Genomic DNA, 18687 nt, shown 5'->3' with positions numbered 1-18687 from the left:
ACTTTCCTTTTCTTTTCTGAATTACAGACTGTCCTCACTCATTTCAGCAAGTGCCCCAACACCATGGATCAATTTCACTTGCCACAGTTCTTTACCTGCAATTACACAGACCCAAGCTTCACTGCTAGCAATCTAGTCTACGATGGCTGTTGACAGGAGACATATCACTATCAGTAGCTCACCTACGTTGGTCAGTGGGTTGCCTACCCTATTATTCAACCAAATAGCAGAGCTGTGTATCCCCTGAAGTCCTCCATTTGGACCCCTTCACAATCATCCTCTTGGCTGTCTTTTCAAAGATACTTGTTATAGTTTCACAATAAGCATCCTATTTTTCTTTGTATTGTCACCACTATTGATACCAAGTTTTTTTTTAATTTAAAAAATTTGTTTATGCATTTATTTGAGAGAGATAGAAAGAGAAAGACAGGAGGAGGGAATGGGCATGGCAAGGCATCTAGCCACTGCAAACCAACTGCAGACACATGTGCCTCCTTGTGCATCTGGCTTACGTGGGCCCTGGGGCACTGAACCTGGGTCCTTTGGCTTTGTAGGCAAGTGCTTAACTGCTAAGCCTTCTCCTCAGCCCTTGATTATTTTTTAAAGTAAACAAAACCACACAAAGTAGTTTGTCCTGTTTCTTCATCCAGTACTATCCACACTGCTTTGGGCACATGTAGCTTACAAAGTTCATCTGTGTAATACTTCAGGGTGTGACTCGACCATGCGTTGTTCATCTAATGTAGCAGTTGCTTTCATGTGTGACTATTATGAGCAGCACTATCTGAGTACACATGTGTGCCTTACTGCACACATCCCTCACATGACTACACATCAGAACAGCAAGGGTCAGGAGGCACCAAGAGCAGCATCCTATCTTCACGAGGGATGACATTATCCTTTGACACCTCCTTTGAACAGACCAGTGGTTGTCACTTGATACCACCAGCTTTTACATTGTAGCTCGTCTTGGGGGGGTTGCAGTTCTCATTTTTCCAATTACTAATGAACTCGAGTACTTTTTCACATGCCTCGTAATTTTCTGGATTATTCTCTTGAAAGTGCCTGTACGGTTGGTGCTCTTGAACATTTTCTATGTCATTTGAAGTACAAGGGCTGACAGTGGGTACTTGGAACATGAACCATTTGAAGGTTATGTATGATCTGAATAGCTTGCCACTTGCTATTTTCACTCTGTATTTTCTTTGCAAACACTTAACCAACTGAGCTATGTACTAAGCCCCTCTTTTTAAAAAATAACTTTATTATTTATTTGAGAGGAAAGACGGCTGATGCAGACTATCTCTATTTTGTGTGTATGTCCAGTGCCTCTTTATATATGTGTTTGTGTGTATTGGTTTTCTAAGGTAGGGTCTCACTGTAGCTCAGGCTGACCTGGAATTCACTATGTAGACTCAGGATGGCCTTGAACTCTCAGCAATCCTCCTACCTCTGCTTATCAAGTGCTGGGATTAAAGATATGCACCACCATACCCAGCCTCTTTTAATATTGTTAAAAATATTTTATTTTTATTTATTTGAGAGAGACAGGGACAGAGAGAATATGAGGGTGCCAGGGCCTCTCGCCACTGCAAATAAACTCCAGATGCATGTTCCACCTTGTGCATCTGGCTTATGTAGGTCCTTGGGAATCGAACATGGGTCCTTTGGCTTCTTAGGCAAGCACTTTAACTGCTAAGCCATCTCTCCAGCCCCTCTTTTAATAAACCCAAGTTTCTACAGTTAATAAGGTGAACTGCATTGGTCTTGTCCTTTTAGGGTTACTATGGAAGTATATTTTTCAATTCTCTTCTATACCAAGTTAAAATTTTCTCTTAGGTTTGTTTTCTTTACACTTTTGAATTATGATTGACATGGAATTAGTTCTTGAGAATCGAGTGATAGTCTAATTTCTCACATATAATATAGGTACTATGTGTGTTTTGTGAAGTGGGTCTCTCTGGGCCACTCAGTGGATCCAGGCTGGCAATCCTGCTTCCTCTGCTTCCCTCACACGGTCTCTGAGCACATGTGTCATGAATTAAGTTTATACTCAGACAGCAACAGTTACACCATCATCTAGTTTAGGCTTATGCTATTACACTATGGTCTGTCCTAGAGCTAGCGACACGCTACAGTTATCTGTTTATAAAAGTCTATTCCACAAAGTGGACTTTTCCACCTCTCTCCAAATGCCTTGTTTATTCTTGGTATGACAGCATTTTAGAATCAGATTAAGCCATTCAACCATGAACAAATACTGGGAAAGACTAGAACTCTAGAAAATCTATAGATACAGGAGGAAAACATTTCTAAATTTCTTCTTATCCCTAAAAATAATGTACCCTCAATTATCTTAGGATTTTTAACTCTCAAAAGTGTTTCCTAGTTTTCTAAAATCTTACAAAGCTTTAGATTTGTAGGTATATGATTTTTATAATATTGGGAATGATATATTTTAATATTTTATTTTCCTTGTTGTATATACAGAGGAACCAAAGGACTCCCTAATCTGTTTTAACCATTCTGTAATTCTGGGTTTTTTAATACAGTCACATCATATGTAGTGATTATCTTCTCCTTATAATATATTTTATATATCTTAATTTCTATTTCTTGCCTTTCCACAGAACTTAAATTTCTGAGACAGGGTCTACCTATGTATCCCAGGCATACCAGGAACTTGTAATCCTCCTGCCTCAGCCTCTCACTGCTAGAATTACAGGCATGCACTCCCCTTCCCCTGCTGATCCTTTAATACAGAGGTGATGACAGCAAACATGTGTGTCTTATTCCTAAACTCAAAAACCTTTCACACTTCACAAGATCAGGGCTGTTATTTTACAACAACTTTTAAAATTTTTTGATTCTTTTATTTTGACCCTTTCATACACACATATAACGTACCTTGCTCTTCTTCCCTCCAATTATCCTCCCTTATCTACCTTCCCTCTCACGAGCATTCTTCTTTTCATTTTAATCCTCATCCTACTTTCATAGATACCTTTTTAAAAATTTTTTTTTATTTATTTGAGAGTGACAGACACAGAGAGAAAGACAGATAGAGGGAGAGAGAGAGAGAATGGGCGCGCCAGGGCCTCCAGCCTCTGCAAACAAACTCCAGACGCGTGTGCCCCCTCGTGCATCTGGCTAATGTGGGACCTGGGGAACCGAGCCTCGAACCGGGGTCCTTAGGCTTCACAGGCAAGCGCTTAACCATTAAGCCATATCTCCAGCCCCATAGATACCTTTTTAAAAAATTTTATTTATTTACTTATTTGAAAGAAAAAGAAAGGGAGAGAGAGAATGAGTGTGCCAGGGTCTCCAGCCACTGCAGATGAACTCCAGATATGTGTGCCCTGTTGTGCATCTGGCTAACGCGGGTCCTGGGGAATTGAACCTGGGTCCTTTGGCTTTGCAGGCAAATGCCTTAATCACTAAACAATCCCTCTAGCCCCACAGATACCTTTTAATAGCTGAAGAAGAAAACATTTTGGGACTGGGGAGATGGCTCCGTAGAAGAATGCTTTCTCAACAGGCACAGGGCTCTGAATCCAGATTCCCAGCACCCACCTAGAATGCCAGGCATTCAGTGTTTAGGAGGCAGAAACAGGAGGATCTCTGGGACTTCACAGCACTCTAGCCAGACTGGTGAGCTACAGGTTCAGTGACAGGTCTTGTCTCCAAAACTGGTGAAGAGCAATTAAGGAGCACACCCACCATGGACCTCTGGCCTTCACACACATACACATATATGTGCATGTGCACCCACATATACACACAGCACATAATTAACAAGAACACACATACATGTACAACACACAATGCCCCCTAAAGAAAGTACCTGTTTCTAGTTGGCTAACATTTTAAAAATCATAAATGATATTGACTGTATCAAATGTTTTCTTGCCTTTATAATGGTCACTTGAATCACATCCTATTAATGTAGTTAACAGTATTTTCCTTTGGTTGTTAGACAATTTAATGTCCTTGCAATGAACCCAACTCTGTTGCTGGGGAGATGTTGCATGGGTAGAAGTGCTTGCTGTGCAAGTGTGATGACCTGAGTTGAGATGCCCAGAACCCACAGAAAGGCAGACAGTAGTGTCTGTAATCTCGGCCTCCAACAGCGAGCTGGGAGGAGACAAGAGAATTCTGACAGCCAGCCAGCCCAGCTAGCATGGTGCACACAGCAGTGATGGCAAGGACTGATACCCCAAGTTGTCCTTGGACCTCCACTCTGCACCATGGCGCACATGCTCACACGCCTGACCCATGCATGTATCACACATACACAGAGTTAAAGTTTCCTCTGATATTGACGTAGTATACAGCAGCATTATTATGGTTTGTGTTTGTATCATATCTTTTCCCATTGTGTAAAGCATCTCCTATGGACAGGGGTTTTTGTTTCATATTTAATTATTTTATTTATACATGTGTGTATGGGTGTGCTATGGGCCCTTGCCACTACAAATGAATACCAGACACTTATACCACTGTTTGTGTCCAGCAGCTTACATTGATGGCTTGGAAACTGAACCCAGGCCCGCTGGCTTTGCAAGCAAGCCCCTTTAACCTAGGCCATGTTTTCATGTTTTAAACTCAGAAACATCTCAATTCTTTATAGATATGATGCTAGTACTCTTTAGACCCATGGTCTCTCCCTCCTATATTCCATCTTTTCTCTACTCACACTTTCCTTCAAATTCTAGCTCAAATGAACATATTCTCTCATCTTCCTGTCCTGACTAGATCTTGTCCTTCTGTTAAGTTCTGTCATAGCAGCCTACAACTTCACAAATCAACACTCATAATTATACTTCTCCATGATTGATTTATTAGCCAAAAAGCAGGTTTCATGTGACATTTAACATGGACTTGACATACTTAAATATAATTCAACTCTCTCCACATGGCAGATACAAGCAACACCTTTTGGACACTGTACTTGCAAGCTTCCAAAATGCCTTATGTCAGTGTCCAAAATTGGACTCACTTCCTACCTTCTTCAAGCAAGGCATTACCTCCAATTCTGCCTCACCACTGCAGTCCTTATCTATACCCACCGAGAGAGCAAGCCTTACCAATTCAATCGTATTAACATCCGTCATATTCTGACCTTCCTTTTTATTCTACCTGCCAATGATGTAATGCAAACCCTGGCCACCTCTCACTTGCTTGGGCTGCTCTGTTTGCTTCCAGTCTTCCAGAGTCTCCTGTCAATCCACCGATGTCATCAGTCCTCTTACCAGCCCATGACTCTAGCAGGAGTATTATCAAACAGTTTAGAGCTGGCATTGTTCTTCTCTTCCCACAACAAATCCTTCCAGTTTTATTGCTTGGATCAAGTCTAAACACTACATGCTAGATTGTTTAAGGCCAAGCCTCACCTCTCCTTCTTGACTCTTTCTGTACTATATTCCTGCCTTCTATGCAAATCCCTCTTGGACAGTCTAGCCTTTTCTCATGCAGCTCTCTAGGGTGTCTGCCCGCTTACCCTCTTAAACCTCACTCTTGGGCTGGAAGGATGGCTTAGCATTTAAGGCACTTGCCTGCAAAGCCAAAGGTCCCAGGTTTGATTTCCTAGAACCCACGTAACTCAGATGCACAAGGGGGCACATGCGTCTGGAGTTTGTTTGCAGTGGCTGGAGGTCTTGGCATGCCCATTCTCTCTCTCTACGTGCCTATTTCTCTCCTTCTCTCTCTCAAAAAAAAGTCACACTCACAAACACCCAGGAGATGTGACATAGAGCTGCTGAATTAGATCATGCCTCCCCAGCACAATGGATGGCAGTCTCTGAACCTCTCCCCTTTTTAGTTGCTTCTGTCACTAGTTTGTCACAGCAAGGAAAGAAATAACCAATAAAAACTGCTAAAGCAATTATATAAGAACATGATAAAAGTATTTAATTAGCCGGGCGTGGTTGCACACACCTTTAATCCCAGTACTCAGGAGGCAGAGGTAGGAGGATCACTGTGAGTTCGAGGCCACCCTGAGACTAACACAGTGAATTCCAGGTCAGCCTGGGCTACCTAAAACAAACAAACAAAAAAGTATTTAAGTAGCCGGGCGTGGTGGCGCACGCCTTTAATCCCAGCACTCAGGGGGCAGAGGTAGGAGGATCGCCAAGAGTTCGAGGCCACCCTGAGACTACGTAGTGAATTCCAGGTCAGCCTGAGCTAGAGTGAGACCCTACCTTAGAAAACAAACAAAACAACAACAACAAAAAAAAAAAACCCCAAAAAAGTATTTAATTATGTGATCAACAATATGTGACTTAAGTCTTAGGATTTCATGTTAGTGAAATAATCTGTGATCATTTAAAGGTATTTCTTAATTTTAAAAATGACAGTATCAAATAATAAAATTTTACATTACATCATAGAAATATAACTTTACTTTTCCTAAGAATATTTAGCATTTAGTTATTCAAAATAAAGGATATATTATGTAATTTATGGGAATATGTTAGCATAAAACAATTTTTCAAATAATAACAAGTTGTAATATTTTAAATATTCTAAGCAATCTGATATAGCAAACACTTTTAAAATTTTTCCTCTCTCAAGATTAAAATCATTTAATTATGAGTAACAGATTAAATAAATTAATAATTAAATTAAATAATTTGAGCATGGGAATGTTTAAATGGAGACATTCTTCATGGAAGTAATTTTCTTAAACTACAATGCAAACAAGATGATTTATAATTTTGATAGGCATAATTGATTAAAGTAATATAAAAATTCTGAGGAGCCTGGGAGATGGCTCAGTTATTAAAGTCTTGCTGTGCAAGTATAAGGATCCGAGTTCAGGTTCCTAGCACTGCATAAAAACTGGGCATGGTGGTATGTGGTTGAAACCCCAGTGCTGGGCAGATGGGAGACAAGAGGATCCCAAGGGCTTACTGGATAGCAAATATAGAATTGGTGAGTTCCAGAGTCAGTGACACGCCTTGTCTCAAAAATAAGGTAAACAGCAATTGAGCAAGGTCCCCAATGTTGGCCTCGGGCCTTCATATACACACCTGCACATATGTGTGCATCCCCACACATACACATGTCCATGTGCATACCACATTCACAGACATGCAAAAATGTTTTATATTTTATTTATTTGCAAAAAGAGAGAGACAGAAGGGATATGCCGGAGCCTCTAGCCACTGCAAACAAACTCCAGATGCATGCATCTTTGTGCATCTGGCCTTTAGTAGGCACTGGGGAATTGTTGTTAGGCACTGTAGGCAGGTGCCTTAACTGGTGAGTTCTCTCTCCCGGTCCAAAAGTATGTTTTGAAAGAATGCATGAGAGCTGGAGAGATGACTTAGCCGTTAAGGCACTTGCCTGCAAAGCCTAAGGACCTAGGTTCAATTCCCCAGTACCCATGTAAGCCAGATACACAAGGTGATGCATGAGTCTGGCGTTTATCTGCAGTGGATAGAGGCCCTGGCATGCCCATTCTCTTGTTCTCTGCCTCTCTTTCTCCCCTCTCTCAAATAAATACATTATTTTAATAAAAGATTTTTAAAAAAGAATGCATGTAATAATCCCACATAAATACATAAAGCTAATTTAAAGTACAATTATGTAAAACCACAGCTCTTGAATATACTGTCAATATACTAATATATCGTATTAATATATTGCTAATATAATAATGTATTAATATACTGTTTAAAAGTGTACCAATACAAGATTTTGTAAATTACTTTCTTTTTATATGTATAATGTTCATATCTCAAACTTTCATTACTGTAAATAAGAACTTAACAGTGAAGTAACAGGAGCTTCTGGAAAACCCCCTCAGGAGTATATAAGATGACTACTCCCCAGACTAGGAGCAGCACACTTTAAAATGGCTCCCTCTTCCGGAATCTTTAAAGTCATACACTGCAGATAACAAAACCTACTTAGGCAAGTCAGGTCTAAAGGACTACTAATCAAGCTGAATACCACCAGATACTTGATTGCTCTGAAGTGCTTGCCCTAAGAACAGTGCAATTTTTACCAACAAGAGAATATTTAATTCTAATTTGTACTTCCAGTGACAATCTCAAAGTACTACATTGGGCAGAGTAAGGTAGAAAGCACATGTTGTGAGAAGAACCAAAGTAAAAGCAAATGAAGTGAGCTAGACAGTCGTCCCTAACTCTGACAATGCTCACCGGCTCGGGAAGAAACCTGGATGGCAATGAAGTCATGAAAAGCAATTGACACTTGTAGATTGGAGATCAAATTCAGTATAACCAAGCTGCAATAAGATTCAACATAGTAGTTTATTATGTGATATCATGTTTCTCTCAAAGAAAATAGGTATTTCTCTTAAGCTAACACAACCACTACTGAAACTAAAAATCCATTAGACAAGCATAATATATTATGGTTATAGTTTAAGAGATATCAATTTGAAACTTGAGTTCCCTACATCACGAAATCAGGAATTAAGCCACATATGAAAAACAGAGTCAAGGGTTCCTCATACTAGAAAGGAGCCTCTGCAGCCAGGCAAGCTGGCTCACACCAAAACCCCTGCACCAGACACTGTGCCAGGGTGTCGCGGTTGGTTTCAGGCTAGCCTGGGCCGCAGAACAAGGCCCTATCTCAAAACAAAAACAAAACATCACAGTACTGCAGAACCTTTGAAGACCATGTCGACATATCAAGTGTTCGGCGGCACTGACACACCACCTTCCAGCTACTCACTCTTCATCACCCAACTCCAATGACTCAGTGCGAAAGATCAAGGTAAGCAAACCCAAGTCCTCTGTGGATTGGCTAGAACTTAGTATCCATTTGCATGAGATCTCCTTTCCTCAGGAGATACCTAAATTGAGATCAAAGGGAGTATCAATAATTAGCTAGGCTGCAGGAGCCGAGGCGTGTGTTCATGCTAACTCAGAAGGCGTGTCATAAGCAAGAAGACTCAGAGCCAGGACTAGCGTGTGGGGGAAGAACACCGCGGAGACGACAGCAGGCGGGTGGAGGTACAGACTGGGCGGCAGCAGAAGGTCGGATAAAGACAGACACTGGAAGCCTTGTTGAAGGAGCTGGGGTCCGGAGTGACTGCTGGCTGTCTCTAGGAAGACGCAGGCAGTGGGGGATGGCCAAATAAATGGAACTGGACCAGTTGGAAGACAAATAAATTAAAGAGTCCAGGTGACAGAGATGGTAGTCACTTGGACTTGGTGACAGAAGTTTGTCAATTTTGGGGATATCCTACCAGTAGAATTGATGAGATGATGAGCCAGTAAGGGTGGCATGGTAGTTTGGTTCAGGTGTCCCCCATTAACTTACGTGTTCTGAATGCTAGGTCCCCAGCTGGAGACAATTTGGGAATTGGTACCTCCTTGAGGCAGTGTACTGTTGGGGGCAGGTTTATGGGTGTTATAGCCAGCTGCCTCTTCTTGCTAGTGTCTGGCATACTCCCCTGCTGTTGTTCACCCTCTGCTCACTTCAGCATCTTCCCCTGCCATCATGGACAGCTTCCCCTCGAGTCTATGAGCCAAAATAAACGCTTCCCTCAAGCCAGGTGTGGTGGTGCATGCTTTTAATCCCAGCACTTGGGAGGCAGAGGTAGGAGGGTCACAGTGAGTTTGAGGCCACCCTGAGACTACTGAGTGAAGTCCAGATCAGCCTGGGTAGAGTGAGACTCTACCTTGCAAAAACAAAAACAAAAACAAAAACAAACAAAAAAACCAACCTTTCCTCCCATAAACTGCTCTTGGTCAGGTGTTTTCTGTCAGCCACGGGAACCTGACTGCATCAGATGCATAACCAAATTCTAAGCAAAAGAAAGTTTTTATGGTCAGCAAAAAAATAAATCAATAAATAAATTATAAATTATATATATCTGAAGCAAAGCAATCAATATATTTCCTCTAAATATAAAATCTGTGAAATCAAAAACAGATTCATGATCAACTCTAGTAATATGATGTTTAACTAAGAAACTAGGATCATGGAGAGAATAATTTAATGATGTTTGGGGCAGAAGGTAGTGGAAGAATGAGAAGTTTTAAAGTGAAAATGAATTGGGAAGGCGAGGTATTTAGTGTTTTGTTCTTATGTTCACTGTACTACTTACTCCCTGTGCACTTTCCCGTGTCATCCCCAAAGGAGAGAGCTTAGATCCACTACTTCTCTCACATCATTCCTGTTCTCTATACTCTCTAGCATCTCCCGGACTTCTAGGCAACATAGCCGGGGAACACAGTCCTAGCATCTCACTTTCCAGTGCCACCCAATCCATGTTACATGTCTAGTGATGTCCCTTATCTTCCTGCAGAGGACAAATGGGAGAAGGAAACAACTATCTGCATTATCTATTTTTTCTTCCAGATGTTTCTTTCTAATGAATTGACCATTACATTTCCAAATTTCTGAAAAGGCCAACAGACAGTAGAAAGACATTTCTTTAGGCTCCTGCTTGAAACCAACAGCTTTAGCAAACTGCCAGCCTGGATTCAGGGCCAAGACTGTGCATGTGCATTATTAACTACTTATTTATTTCTGAAATGTCTATACCTTTCTTTACACATGTATGAAGAAACAGAATAGATAGTGGTCATGTCAATAATAACACCTACACTATTCTGTGGAACTACACATCCATAATGGCACAGTTTTATAATCATTCTTTTTTAATTTACTAAAGTGCAAACCTTAAGAGTATCTCAAGGTCACCAGTGCACTGACATAGGAAATAGAAATGCTTAATGTTTACATGTCCGTAAAAATGAAGCAACAAATTAACACCTTTTTTTATTTTTTTTTTTTTTATGTAGGTCTTGCTCTAGCCCAGGCTGACCTGGAATTCACAGTGTAGTCTGAGGGAGGCCTCAAACTCATGGTGATCCTCCTACTTCTGCCTCCCAAGTAAGTGCTGGATTGAAGGTATGCACTGCCACGCCCAGCAAATTAACACCTTTTGAAGGGGAAAAATGTTTCAGACTTCTGATGTTAACTCAGATAACAACTCCATGTGCTTTTATCTGTTATACAATGATGAATCAAACTAGATACTACAAACTACAAAACCAATAGAACTTGAAATACCAACAGTAGCTATGAGGAAATTCCTGGTTTTAACTCATCACTGCTCACTGTACAAATCTTGTCCTGCCTGTTTCACCTCGTTATGTAATCACAACTTCCTTGCTCAGAATGCATCGTGCATTACCTAGTGAGTCAGGCTTACTGCGTGAAAAGACAACATTCACACAGCAACCTGGCCTCTGCACTTCTGCATTATCATCATTAGACTGGAACAATGTAAGATGTATAACTTGGTACCAATGGCTATTCGAAACCACTCACAAATAGATACTAAAACCACTGATGGGCAGAATCAGAATATGCTTTCATTACTTCTTTTAACAGCAAAATTAAAACGAAGAAATTTTCATAGAAAACTCCCAAACATCTAAAAAAAAAGTCCTTGCTGAGAATCATTCTAGTCAAACACACAGGGACTAGGAGAGAATGTGCTGAATTTACAGGGTTGGGAAAAGAACATATCTTTTAGCTTAACATATATACAATGTATACTTTATGTAAACGTTTTTAATGATGGGGTGATGGCTCAGTGGATAAAAACATTCACTGCAGAAGCCTTAGTACTAGAGTTCAGATCTGGGTTTGGATCCCCAGACCTCACATAAAAGCTGGAAGTCGTGAGGGGCTTCTGTAATCTCAGCCTCCCAATGGTGAGATGGGAGACAGGAAAGTTTCCTGGAAGCTGGTGGACTCACTAGCCTGGTGAACCAGAGACCAAGAGACTTTGCTTCAAAACAAGGTAGAAGGCTAGGATTGACCCTTGACAGTAGTCTCCTGACCTCCACACATGCACTTGGACCCACACTCCCACATGAATGTGTTTGCATACACACACATCCATACACATGCACCAAAAAATTTGTAAAAACAATTGAGGGCTAGAGAGATGTTTTAGCGGTTAAGGTACCTGCCTGGGAAGGCAAAGGGCCCAGGTCTGATTTCCCCAGAACCACATAAGCCAGATGCATAAGGTGGTGCATTAATCTGGAGTTCATTTATAGTGGTTGAAGGCCCTGGCACTTGTTCTCTCTCTCTCTCTGCCTCTTTCTAATAAATAAATATTTAAAAATAACAATTGAGACAAATTTTTTTCATTGTCCATTACTCAGGAAATAAGCAAATTTTACTCTAGAGAAGAAACACCAACCCAAACAGAAGAGCATGTGTTTTCCCCCCTAAATATTTTATCTATCTATCTATCTATTTATTTATTTGAAAGAGACAGAAAGAGAAAAAGGCAGAGAGAGAGAGAGAAAGAAAGAAAGAAAGGGTGCATCAGGGCCTCTAGCCACTGCAAATGAACTCCAGACACATCTGGCTTACGTGGGTACTGGGGAATTGAACCTGGGTCCTTAGGCTTTGCAGGCAAGTGCCTTAACTTCTAAGCCATCTCTCCAGCTCATGCTTGTGGCACAAAAGACATCACTGAATACCACAGACTAGAATGGGTCCACCCAGACTCCAGGATATGACTTCTGCCAGGACAGTGGTAATAGCATTTCCCCCTCCTCTACTCTCTGCAAGCTGGCCCTCCTCTTTCTTTTGATATATGTTCCCATATACTGACTTGTCTTTTTCCTCCGTGTATCTCTATGAAGAAAACTCAAGATCAACAGGACTAATTTTCTCAAGCAACAACCTGGTTCTTCATTTATTAGTTACCAGCTCTATCAAACAATAGCCAAGTAAAAAAAACAATGGAATCTTCTTTCAGTTTTACCACATGCAACTTGTACAAAGATATCCTTTAAAGTACTGGCACCAAACTGCTGATACATACCTTAAAAGTTTTGGAAAATTGAGAACCATCTTCCAACAATTTTCTACAAATTTATATTTTCATTCTCCTAACAAACACTAGAGAAAACACTTTATTTCCTACATTATAGTCTGTAAGACATACGATAATTTATGACCTTCAAATTTGCATGCAATAAGTAATATTGGAATAAGCTTTTATTATATAAACCTTATTCAAGTTTCTAGTTATTTTCCTTGGATATGAAAAACTCAAGGCTTGTGAAATACCTATTTACAAATCATACCTTACAGGACAATAAAATCTTCTGTCTCATTATACATGAGAGCATTTTTATTTTCTTATCTCTGAGGCCCAGGACATTAACTTCATTGTGCCTCAATTTCCCTATATATTTTTCAAGCTTTTAAATACATTTTATTTAGGCTGGAGAGATGGCTCAGCAGTTAAAGCCCTTGCCTGCAAGGCCTAAGGACCCAGGTTTGAATTCCCAGAGCCCATGTAAGCCAGATACACAAGGTGGTGCATATGTCTGGGACGCTCATTCCTTCTATCTGCCTCTATCTTTCTTAAATAAAGAAATAAATATTAAAAATATTTTATTTATTAATTTGGAGAGAGAGAGAGAATGAATGAGAGCACCCGGGCCTCTTGCCACTAGCTGCCAAGTATTAGGTAGTTAAGAAGGTTTCTGAACTTAATGAATGTGGGATGTATGGGTACAGATAGCACTCCCACACAAGAGTGTATGGATAAAATTAATGTGAGGCCAAGTTTTAGGTTAGGCAACAAGATGGATGGTACCAGTTACCAATATAGTAGGAAAGTTTGCCAGTCACATAGGCAGGAGCTCTCCAGAGTATAGTAGACTTGGGAAAGCTGGAGAAATGGGTCAGGCAGGGAGTATTCAAAGACGGATTTGTGAGTAGAGAAGATAAAAAAACAAAGAAGGCCTGTCCTTCTGCCAACTGACTGAGATAAACTGTGAGAGGAGGCATGGAGTGGAATTATTTCTAGGTCTTCTGATACTTTTGAGTTTGCTATGGTCCAAAGACACATGCTATGGCATGCAGAAATAAATATAATTTCCCACTTCACTGATTACAAATACCACAGCTGGTCACTGGCACCAAGGGACAGAGTGCTGCACCACATTGCCTTCAGTTCTCTTAGTTCTCACTTCTGGAGTTGCTAATTACTTGCAATACAAGCTCATTTAAATATGGTTTTATAATGTCTTAGTTTTGCTCACTGGCAGTTATAAAGAAGTTTATTTGCTATTTTCCTGCCTACTCACAGCATTAAAAGATTTCCATACCACTGACCATCCTAATGTTTGTCTCTTATTATTCCAAATTGGGTGTTTCAACACGTACTTTCTCTTCCTGGAAAATTTCAGTCTCAAGTAAAAGTGCGGCCAGCATTAACCTTCACTGCTAATAGCTTCATTTCAGAAAAGCCTATCTTTTTAAGACTGGAAGAAATACGACACACTAAATAATTCATCTCCCATTTCTAAAGGTGATTAAATTCATCTAAAAAGCAACTTTTCATAAGCTGGGCAGCAGAGCTGAGGCCAGGCTTGAGGTCTCCTGAGTTTGCACCGACTGCTCGCTCTGTTTGTGATCTAGCACAGCTTGCCAATCCAGTGTAGTCCTGACAAACCAGCTCCTAAGTGTCACAACACCTCAAAGATTCAGAAGCTACCCGTGTCTCCCATCCGCCAGATGACTGCTCCCAACAGGCTTCCACAGGCTGCGCGCTTGGCTAACATAGACGGTGAAGGAAATGACCTTCACCACCAGAAGCTACAAAGCTATGATCACCGAAGCAGAGACAGACCAAACTTCAAGAACACTGGAAACTAAGTAGGTATGCAAAGAAAAGGAAATCAAAACAAGTGGAAGAGACTAAAAAAAAAACAAAACAAAAACCTGACATAGACTGGTTCTATCCACAACATGAACCATTAGCCACATGTGGCTAAATTGAAATTTAAAATAACTTAAAATCTCAATCACACTGCAGGTACTCAGCAGCCACATGAGCTGGCGGTGTGCCACACCAGACCGTGTAGGTACCAGAATCCAATCACTGCTGCAGAAAGTTCTACCAGACAACAGTGATATCATGATGGATAAAGTGGCAGGGAGTGAAGATTTTTTAAATCAAAAAATAAGAGTAAGAAAAAGACTTAGATAAAGCAAAAAATGCAGTCAAATTGAAGGCTGAAAACTCTGGTATGCAATGAAGAACGTGTAAGTCTTCTGAAAGAGTACAAGACAACAAACAGCTGATCTTTGTGTGTGTACATGTGTTGTGTACATGTGTATATATGTGGCTAGTATGTGGGTACCAGAGTTCAGCACTGGGTGTCTTTCTCAACCATTCTCTATTTGGCTTTCTGAGACAGGGCTTCTGATTGGACTAGACTATAGAAAAGCTGGTCAACAAGGCCAGGGGCAGCTCCGGTATCTACCCCAGTGTGCATCACCATGCCTGAGTCCTGGAGATCCAAGCTCAGGTTCTCATGCTTGTCTGGCAAGCACTTTACCCAGTGAACCACCTCTCCAGCTCCACCACTTGAACTTAGATCTGAGGGGACATTTCAGAGTACATGCAGAATGGCAGGAGTAACTCTCCGCATCCTGCAGTCGATACGCACATACACATGTCCAGCGTTAGTAAAAACTGCCAGTTTTCCAAATGCTTGAACCAAGGTCTACCTCACCAACACTTTAATGAGAATCCCAGCTACCTGACACCCCTGCTAACACTTCATGTTGACTGTGCACTGTCGTCTGATCATCTAGGCAAGGCCAACTACATTGTATTATAGACTCTGTCTAGTCTATCAAAAACTTCAATTTCTGAAATTACAATTAACAATTAAATGTATCATTCTTGATTTAGAGGGGTTTTCCGTTGAGCTTTTGGAGAAAGTACAGAAGTAAACTTCCACAAACTGGTTGAACAACAGACTGTCAAGTAGAGCCTTCCCATCCACTTCTCCAACACAGTTTTCAATGCTGCTGTGCTGCTGTTTTCTATGCATCAAATACAGTTCAGAAACTGATGTGAGTGAAAACGCCGAGATGAATGCTGCCTGCTCTAAAGCACTTAACAATGCTGCGCAGAGACCCAGACTTCAAAAGGGCTTTTACTGCTGAAGAAGAGTGTAAGACAAGTAATTTACCATTTCTGTAGAAAAGACTACTAAAGGGCTGGAGAACTGGCTCACTGGTTAAAGGTGCTTGCTTGCAAAGCCTGACAGCTCATGTTCAAATTCCCAGCACTCATGTAAAAGCCAGATATACAAAATGGTGCATACACCTGGAGTTTGCAGTGGCAGGAGGCCCTAGTGCCACCAATACTTTCTCTCTCTCTCTGACACACACAAATGCATTCATTCTCTCTCCCTTCTCATACACACACACACACACACACACACACACACACCACACATACATACACGTATATGATAGAGCTTGATGCAAAATGGTACATTATAAAAAAACTGCATTATAAGAAATTCATACATAAATAAAATGATCTACAAAATTTCCTTACATTTTTAATATAGAACCAAAGAGGATAGAAATGGAGGTGCTTTTTAAAGTTATCCATTAGTTATTATTTTATTATCCAAATAATATGATCAATACAATTAACTCCATTTCTACTTCAACTATATAAATTATCATCACATCTATTCAAGGCATGTAATTCACTGTAAAAAGAAGTAAATATTCTAAAATATTAAATACATTGGAAGTGGTGTTTGGAAGATTTTGGAGTTTTCAGCCATGGTTTTTATCCTAACCTTACAATATGGGGGAGGGGCACACAAAGTGTTTGGATAAAAACTAAAATGCAAAAGCTAAAGGGATCCACACACACCCTGGATCTATGCAAACTTGTCTTCAGCGAAAGCTGGGCATATGTAAAACATTCTGCTAGGAACGTACAAATGTCAAGGGATAAAAGAACATGCCGTGCTACAATGATAAATGGGACAGCTGCCCTTCGGACTCTGCTGCTGCCATGGTGCCTGTGACAGGGCTGGTGGCAAAGGGGCAAATCAGAGCAGCAGGTTCTGAAGGTCACCTGACTGCGCCCATCCTGCAGAAGACAGAATAGTGGTGCTGCCAAATCTTGAGTGAGCAGTTCCTCCAGGAGAGAACCAGAGTGGAGAGAAAGCCTGGAACCTCAGCGCAGGGGCTGCAACCATGAGAGGAGCCAGAGAAAGATCACATTTGCTTCCCAGACCTTTTACAAAAGGTACGTGAAACATCTCACCAAAAATACTGTGGACAGACAACCTTCGTGACTGGCTCTCTACAGATGCCAATAGCAAGGAGTCATGAATTGTGTCACTTCCAGACTAACCAGGAGGAAGAGGAGAAGATGATTAAAACATTGGTCTTTAATGTTTGTATGAATTCATCAGTAAAACTTAGATTACTCTAACTAGGTTAATTTAAGTGTGACCTGGCCGGGAGAGGTACGCACATCTTTCATCCTAGCACTGAGGAGTCAGAGGTAGGAGGATTACTGTAAGTTTGAAGCCAATCTGGAACTACTGAGTGAATTCCAGGTCAGCCTGGGCCACAGCGAGACTATCTCATTTTCATTTTAACAAAACAAGCCAACAACAAAAGTCTGACCTGATGCTCATACCCAAAGACTATAAATTTCCAGGTTTATTTAATCACTAATTTCAACTATCGTAGAATCATAACTGATACAACTGATAAATGCTATGGCTCTTATGAATTAAACTGTCTTTAGACATTATTGCTTAGATTCACTATGTCATATAGGATAACAACGAATACATAAGTATGCTTTTATATATGCTACAAAGTCAAAAATGAAAGAAGATAAAAGCTTAAAAGATACATTTTGGTTAAATTATTTTGCTGTTACTGTTCCTGACTTGAAATGAGATTGAAAGAATTCTCTCAAGTTAATTTTGGCCAGGAAATTAAAACGATGAAGAGACATTTAAGCATTTTCTATCACTTGCCTTTAGGTGCAATCTCAAATATTAAGGAAAATAAAATTTAGAATGTGAGAAGAGAAACACACGAATTTCACTGACACCAAGACAAAACAAGGGAATAATTTTTTCAGGTTGATTATTCCATTAACTCAACCGACTTCTTAAAACAACAGAACTCGTGCTGAAGTTAACAATAAAAATCTGAACCATTATTCTACTTAGAAGAGATGAGTATTGCCTTCCCCATGCGGTTCAGGTCAACTCATCCCCTCACTGTCATCACCGTGAAGAGTTCAAGCCTCAATATATCCAGCTAATGAGTTACCCTTACTTCCTCTGAATTAACTCTCCTGTCCTCGCTGCCATTATTACTGACCACAAACCATGTATGGACTAAGATATGGTTCAGGGAGTGAAGTGCTTGCATCACAGACATGAAGATGAAGACCAGAGTTCAGAACCCAAGTACAATGCCAGGTGTGGTTTCACATGCTTGTAACCCAGGGGCTCACTAGCTAGCTAGTCTGAGTCAATGAGCAAACCTGCTTCAAAGAATTAGGCAAACAATGACTGAGAAAGCCCACGATAGTAGACCTCTGGCTTCCTCACACACAAACATGCATGCACACCTGCCTTATTACCTTTCTCAAATTATTTCTTTTGAACTATTTCAACTTCCCATCTTTATTTATTCAATTATATGATAACCTCATAATATTTATAGATCTGGTATACCTCAGTGTTTTTGTGTATACCCCATAGCAACTAAAAGTATTTTACACTCTTGCTATTCAGAACTTTTGAATAAGAACAAGAAATTATACATTACCTTAAAACCTGGGGGGAATATTTGTCAAAGAAAACA

At 40.5% G+C, this 18687-nt stretch overlaps 1 protein-coding gene and 1 non-coding gene across 5 annotated transcripts in view; both read right to left on the bottom strand.

The window, feature by feature from the left end:
- Wasf1 (WASP family member 1) overlaps positions 1-18687 on the bottom strand; it is a 67328-nt gene that overhangs the window by 21314 nt on the left and 27327 nt on the right. The window contains exon 1 of one of the 4 annotated variants that reach the window (XM_045155259.1): positions 9704-9722. The exons of the other annotated variants lie outside the window; for them this stretch is intronic. The gene's annotated coding sequence lies outside the window, so the exon portion shown is untranslated. Of the gene's footprint in view, positions 1-9703; positions 9723-18687 lie in introns of those variants that run through there. 4 annotated transcript variants of the gene reach the window in all.
- LOC123462627 lies at positions 10340-10476 on the bottom strand. Its single transcript, XR_006638413.1, has one exon. It is a non-coding gene; the product is annotated as a small nucleolar RNA SNORA2/SNORA34 family (small nucleolar RNA).

Source organism: Jaculus jaculus, chromosome 7 (assembly GCF_020740685.1).
Source record: "Jaculus jaculus isolate mJacJac1 chromosome 7, mJacJac1.mat.Y.cur, whole genome shotgun sequence".
NCBI classification, from domain to species: Eukaryota; Metazoa; Chordata; class Mammalia; order Rodentia; family Dipodidae; genus Jaculus; species Jaculus jaculus.
The sequence above is the reverse complement of the archived record's forward strand: the minus strand, read 5'-3'. Positions and strand labels throughout refer to the sequence as shown.